This window comes from Zootoca vivipara, chromosome 13, assembly GCF_965207765.1.
Source record: "Zootoca vivipara chromosome 13, rZooViv2.hap1.1, whole genome shotgun sequence".
Classification (NCBI taxonomy): Eukaryota; Metazoa; Chordata; class Lepidosauria; order Squamata; family Lacertidae; genus Zootoca; species Zootoca vivipara.
The window spans coordinates 41,471,340-41,478,513 of NC_142596.1; the positions used below are offsets into that span (position 1 = coordinate 41,471,340).

A 7,174-nucleotide genomic window follows, 5' to 3' on the forward strand; every position below is an offset into this window, starting at 1 on the left:
CGAGGTGTTCATAAACCGAGGTTCCACTGTACAACAATGGATTTTAAGTTTAAAAATGTGGTAGGCATATAAACACATAAAAACTTTAAGATAGACTACCATAGAGAAATGACCCAAAGTCGCCTGTGGATCCAAGTTTGGGAATTTTCTTGACAAACTAGAAAACATCAAATATCAGATTGATCTTCCATAAATGACCAGGTTACTCCTCAGAAAAAGTCTTGCTAAGCAGAAACGCCTTTAGTAGGTGCCTAAACATCATCATAGGATGGCGCTGTGGGTTAAACCGCAGAGCTTAGGGCTTGCGATCAGAAGGTCGACGGTTCGAATCCCTGCGATGGGTGAGCTCCCGTTGCTCGGTCCCAGCTCCTGCCAACCTAGCAGTTCGAAAGCACGTCAAAGTGCAAGTAGATAAATAGGTACCGCTACAGCGGGAAGGTAAACGGCGTTTCCATGTGCTGCTCTGGTTTGCCAGAAGCGGCTTTGTCATGCTGGCCACATGACCTGGAAGCTGTACGCCGGCTCCCTCGGCCAATAACGCGAGACCACAACCCCAGAGTCGGTCACGACTGGACCTAATGGTCAGGGGTCCCTTTACCTTTTTAAACATCATCGCACGAGTGGAACAGGCTCCCTAGGGAGGTTGTGGATTCTCCTTCACTGGAAGTTTTTAAACAGAGGTGGGATGGTCACCTGTCATGAATGCTTTAGCTGTCGTTCCTGCATTGTAGGCTTTGTAGCCTCGATGACCCTCAGAATCCTGGGATTCATGTGTAAGCTGCCTTGTGTTCCACGTTAGAAGAGAGATCATGTAAAGAATTTAAAAAAGAAATAAACAGCCTCTGTGCAACTCCACCTGGCCATTTCCGGGTACAGAGATCACTTTGAGATGAGTCAATCGTGTAGCCATCAGGGCATTATACTCTGCCAGTTGCTGGAGAAATGCACAAATGTTGTTTGTGAGGTTTCCCATTGGAATCTTCTTGGCTGCTGATGACTCTGGACTCAACGGAAGATTCCTTCTTATGCCCTTAGAGTTTTATATAAGTTGGCGCTCTGCAGAGATACCCAAGACAGACCAATGGATGGGCAGGAAGCAGCAATCGCGTGGCCCCTGTTCTCAGGTGTGAACAGACCTTTACTTGACGAGTCCCACAAACGGGCTTGAAAAGACAAGCTTTATTATTTCATAGAATCATAGAATCATAGAATCATAGAGTTGGAAGAGACCACAAGGGCCATCCAGTCCAACCCCCTGCCAAGCAGGAAACACCATCAAAGCATTCCTGACAGATGGCTGTCAAGCCTCTGCTTAAAGACCTCCAAAGAAGGAGACTCCACCACACTCCTTGGCAGCAAATTCCACTGCCGAACAGCTCTTACTGTCAGGAAGTTCTTCCTAACGTTTAGGTGGAATTTTCTTTCTTGTAGTTTGAATCCGTTGCTCCGTGTCCGCTTCTCTGGAGCAGCAGAAAACAACCTTTCTCCCTCCTCTATATGACATCCTTTTATATATTTGAACATGGTTATCATATCACCCCTTAACCTTCTCTTCTCCAGGCTAAACATACCCAGCTCCCTAAGCCGTTCCTCATAAGGCATCGTTTCCAGGCCTTTGACCATTTTGGTTGCCCTCTTCTGGACACGTTCCAGCTTATCAGTATCCTTCTTGAACTGTGGTGCCCAGAACTGGACACAGTACTCCAGGTGAGGTCTGACCAGAGCAGAATACAGTGGTACTATTACTTCCCTTGATCTAGATGCTATACTCCTATTGATGCAGCCCAGAATTGCATTGGCTTTTTTAGCTGCTGCATCACACTGCTGACTCATGTCAAGTTTGTGGTCTACCAAGACTCCTAGATCCTTTTCACATGTACTGCTCTCAAGCCAGGTGTCTCCCATCCTGTATTTGTGCCTTTCATTTTTTTTGCCCAAGTGTAGTACTTTACATTTCTCCTTGTTAAAATTCATCTTGTTTGCTTTGGCCCAGTTGTCTAATCTGTTAAGGTCATTTTGAAGTGTGATCCTGTCCTCTGGGGTGTTAGCCACCCCTCCCAATTTGGTGTCATCTGCAAACTTGCTCAGGATGCCCTCAAGCCCATCATCCAAGTCATTGATAAAGATGTTGAACAAGACTGGGCCCAAGACAGAACCCTGTGGCACCCCACTAGTCACTACTCTCCAGGATGAGGAGGAGCCATTGATGAGCACCCTTTGGGTTCGGTCAGTAAGCCAGTTACAAATCCACTGAATGGTAGCATTGTCTAGCCCACATTTTACCAGCTTCTTTACAAGAATATCATGGGGCACCTTGTCAAAGGCCTTGCTGAAATCAAGATAGGCTACATCCACAGCGTTCCCTTCCCCTTGCTTTGTTTTTTTTTAAAAAAAAACAAAGCAAAATCTCTGATGTTTTCATCTGTTCGCAAGGAGCATAAGAACTGTCTGGCCAATTTGTTGAGGTGGCTGGAGTGTGTGTGGAGCGAATTGTAGCGGAACCTGGCGAAGGATGAAAGTTGGCCTGCCCAAAGAGCCACGAATATGCTCCCTTTGGTTTTGTTGTGGGGGGAGGGGAGAGGTTGGCGTGCCAAGAGGACATTCAACTGGGTTTTCTTTCTTGGTCAAGGCTCAAAGGACGGCACTGGGAGGGCGGCAGCTGTAGCTCATGGCGCTGAGCCAATGTCTTTGGCGAGAAAAAGTCAGTTTGGGAATGGGGTGAAGGGAGAAACGCTTTGTGCTATGAACCAGGCACAAGGGGTGCACCTGCCAGGCCTCTAGAATGTGAAATAACTATATATGTCATGGGTGGGGGTTCCCTTCTGAGCAACCTTTGGGGGGCCACATGCCACACTTGCATACCTCTCTATCCAGGCAAGCAGATGTCATGGACCTATTGCAGGGGTCGGCAAACTTTTTCAGCAGGGGGCCGGTCCACTGTCCCTCAGACCTTGTGGGGGGCTGGACTATATTTTGGCAGGGGGAAATGAATGGATTCCTATGCCCCACAAATAACCCAGAGATGCATTTTAAATAAAAGGACACATTCTACTCATGTAAAAACACCAGGCAGGCCCCACAAATAACCCAGAGATGCATTTTAAATAAAAGGACACATTCTACTCAGGTAAAAACACCAGGCAGGCCCCACAAATAACCCAGAGATGCATTTTAAATAAAAGGACACATTCTACTCATGTAAAAACATGCTGATTCCCGGACTGTCCGCAGGCAGGATTTAGAAGGCGATTGGGCCGGATCCGGCCCCCGGGCCTCAGTTTGCCTACCCATGACCTATTGGATGCAGAGGAGTGGTGGGGGACACTAGCTGGGGAACCCCATGGGAACCCCCAAGGGAAGAAGGCTCAGAGATGGGGAGTGGTGGTTGGATGACGGTGAGTGGTCAGAGGGAGAAGAGGGAGCAGACTGGGAGGAGGAGGTGTTGGAAGCTGAAGAGGCAACAGGGTTTAGTGAGCAGGAAGAGGCTGTGGCAGAGAACAGTCCAGAATCATGTTTGGTTTCTGATAATTGGTTCTCATGGGAAACTTACAGATTCTTGCTTCACACAATTAACTCAAGGCAGTGTCAATTTACTCTTGGCAGAAAGCCAAGGTCTGCCTGGCCTGGCAACAGCTCTCTGATTGGTTAATGACCAGCACTGAACTCTGTTATCTAGGAATGCTAGCACAGTTGTTTCTAGTTGGGTGTTAGGAGTAAGAGTGCTGCGTATGGTTGGAGAGAGAGAGAGAGAGAGAGAGAGAGAGAGAGAGAGAGAGAGAGAGAGAGAGAGAGAGAGGATTTATTTTGCTTTGCTTGCAGAAACTCTGCTGGTTTTATTTTATTTTAATAAATCCTGTAAATAGTTATTCTGCGTCTAGCCGACTAGTCATTTCCACTTCAACTGGCTTCTGCGCTGTGCAGGAAAACTCTGCTACGTTTGGGCTAAAGCCACTAGAGCTATGCCTGACACTTCAAAATTCTAAGAAATCAGAGGCTGGAGAGGAGGGAGGCCAAGAGGCAGAGCTGAAGAATCCAGGGAGTCTCCCCCTCCTGCTGTAACCAGCTCCCCTCCTTCCTGGTCTCCCAGAACATGCAGAGAAATAAAAAGAGGAGAGCAGAGATTGGTGGTGTGCAGACACAGTCTACAACTGCTCGGGAAAAGCCCTGCTGAGGAGGGGACTTAGGCAGCTGTGGGAAGGTGGGCACCTTCAGACCTTGAAACTGGCTCATTGGGGCATGACCTACTGGGAAGAGTTGCTGGGATTACTGGCCTGTACTGTTTTGGTTCAAAGTGTTGGTGCTGACCTTTAAAGCCCTAAACGGCCTCAGCTCAGTATACTGGAAGGAGCATCTCCACCCCCATCGTTCAGCCCTGAGGTCCTTCTGGCAGTTCCCTCCCTGTGAGAAGTGAAGCTACAGAGAACGAGGCAGAGGGCCTTCTTGGTAGTGGCACCCGCTCTGTGGAACACCCTCCCATCAGATGTCAAGGAAATAAACAAATATCTAACTTTTAGAAGGCATCTGAAAGCAGCCCTGATTAGGGAAGTTTTTAATGTTTGATGTTTTATTCTGTTTTAATCTGTTGGGAGCTGCCCAGAGTGGCTGGGGAAACCCAGATGGATGGATGGGGTATATAAAATAAAATAAAATATTATTATTAGTTTGCTTTGAATAAAGAGTGAACTTCACTGACATTGGTGTTTGTTATTGCTGACGTATGCTTGACTCCAGCTCCTGACACAAGAGACATGACCAGAGTTCAAGGACACAGTCCGGCCAGGCAAAACCCTCCAACCTGGTAGGTCAAATATTTGTTGGAAAATAAATGTCTTTGGCAAAGGAACATATGAGGCAGGGAGTCCCACAACCTAGATGTAACCACCCAAGAACCTCTCTTGCATATCAACCAGCAGTTTCTTGATCACCTTTGGCAGGCCCGGCTCTAGGGGTAGGCTGGGTGGCGCGGGGCGCCAGGGCGCCGGGCCGGCAGGGGGGCGCCGTGTGGCAGCCGTGCCACGCACGGCGCCCACCCACCAGGGGAGGCACCAGAGCGATCTCCGCACAAGGGCACCAGGGCGCCCGACATGCTTGAGACGGCCCTGACCTTTGGGCCACAAAGAAGAGACTGCCAGCAGATCTTCAGGTGTGGGCAGACAGGTTTGGCAGGAGGTTGTCCATTGGTGGCCAGCTCATAGTGTGGGTGCCAAGCAGAGCCTGTGGTGTGCTTGGCCCAGGGAGAATCCCAGTGGCCAGAAACTTGGGTGGCAAGGTCAGGAGTATCCCAGACCCTGAGATTTCAGGGCCCAAGTCTCAGACTTAAGGGCAGCCCCAGGTGATGTCATTGGGATGGGCCTGGAGACAGAGGTTAATTGGGAGAGGGGAGTAGAGGGCGGCAGACCCTGCAAAGTGTCTATGTTATACTTTGCAATTGTAGTTCAGCAATATCAAGAGGGCCAAAGGTTCTCCACGCCTGCTGGAGACAGTTCTGAGCGAGATGGGCTATAAGGCGCCTTCCTATGTTCCCATAGCAATCTCGTTTGGGGCTTGGTTGGGAGTTGAAGCATTGCTTGGGTGAAAAGGTGAGCCCCCGTGAGAGGACAGAGTACCTGAAAGAGTGCTGCTTTCCCGATTATCACCCATCTCGGAGGCCACAATTTGCAGGTGGTGCCTTGTTGGTGGCGATGCAATTGGGGGCTGCCCAGTTCATTCTGACCCATGACAGGGCTTTTTCAGTGGTAGCTCCCTGTTTGTGGAATGCCCTCCCAAGTGGGGTGCATCAGTCTCCATCATTATTAACTCTCAGGAGGAATTTGAAAACATTCCTTTGGGCTGCGGAAGTTTACCGTTGGAATTTTCTGGAACTAGTTTCAGTTGTTCTTTTGAAAAAGTGGGATGTGGCCATCCTCCAAAGTTAGCAGAGCAGCTTAGTTTTGTTCCACCAGGTCAAACACACACACACACACACACACACACACACACACACACACACACACACACTTTCCCTTTTTCAACTTGCCCATTCAACACCTTGCACAGGTAAATGACGCCATGATTCGCTAAAATGTCATTCACATCCCCTCTGCTTGCCAAACAGATTACATTTAGATTAGCCGGATAATCTGCTTCGGAAACCTCTTTGGCACTTATTTCCAAATGTAAACAAACCCTGCCGCTCTTTCGCTGCATATTAATATTTGTCATAGATTATATGGAGATTAATTGAAGTTGATATCTAAACCAACGGTTTTTTATCTCCAGGATTTAGGAACAGAAGGATTCCTGAAGGCATTTTATATCACGGAAAGCATTATCCATACAAAGAACAAATTGTTCCTTAAAGCTTCAAGTCCTGTACTCACTTATCTAGCAGTAAGTCCAATTGAACTTAAATGGAAATCACATCTGAGTAGATGTATATAGGGTTACATATTAAGTGTGCAAAAAAGCTTATGGATGCCTGCACAGTCCGCAAATTTACTGTTTTTTAACCATATGAAAAGTTTGTGTGTTTACCTATCTATTGTTAGAAATAGTTTTTAAGACTCCCCTTTATTCTTATGATACCAGGGTAGTGTAAAACAAATGCGAATAAAACTCATCATGCTAAAAATGAAATGCAATAAAACAACCATCATCAGAACATGAATTAAAGGCAGATAAGGAATGTAAGCAGAGCAGCTCAACCAAGTTAATAATAATAATAATAATAATAATAATAATAATAATAATAATAATATATTTATACCCCGCCCATCTCAGGACTATTTAATTGCTCATCTTCTAACATTGTGTATGCCATCAAATGCCAACAGTGCCCTTCAGCTCTCTATATTGGACAAACAGGCCAAACCCTACGCCAGGGGTCAGCAAACTTTTTCAGCAGGGGGCCTTGTGGGGGGCTGGACTATATTTAGGGGGGGGAGAATGAATTCCTATGCCCCACAAATAACCCAGAGATGCATTTTAAATAAAATAACATATTCTACTCATGTAAAAACACCAGACAGGCCCCACAAATCACCCAGAGATACATTTAAAATAAAAGGACACATTCTACTCATGTAAAAACATGCTGATTCCTGGACCGTCCGTGGGCTGGATATAGAAGGCGATTGGGCCGCATTCGGCCCCCAGGCCTTAGTTTGGGGACCCCTGTCCTACGCCAAAGGATAAA

At 47.1% G+C, this 7,174-nt stretch overlaps 1 long non-coding RNA gene across 1 annotated transcript; it reads left to right on the top strand.

Moving 5' to 3' along the window:
* Nucleotides 1-4,729: 4,729 nt before the first annotated feature.
* LOC148683704 (uncharacterized) lies at nucleotides 4,730-6,429 on the top strand. The gene is made up of 2 exons (XR_015946850.1): nucleotides 4,730-4,798; nucleotides 6,259-6,429. It is a non-coding gene; the product is annotated as an uncharacterized LOC148683704 (long non-coding RNA).
* The last annotated feature ends 745 nt before the right edge of the window (nucleotides 6,430-7,174 follow it).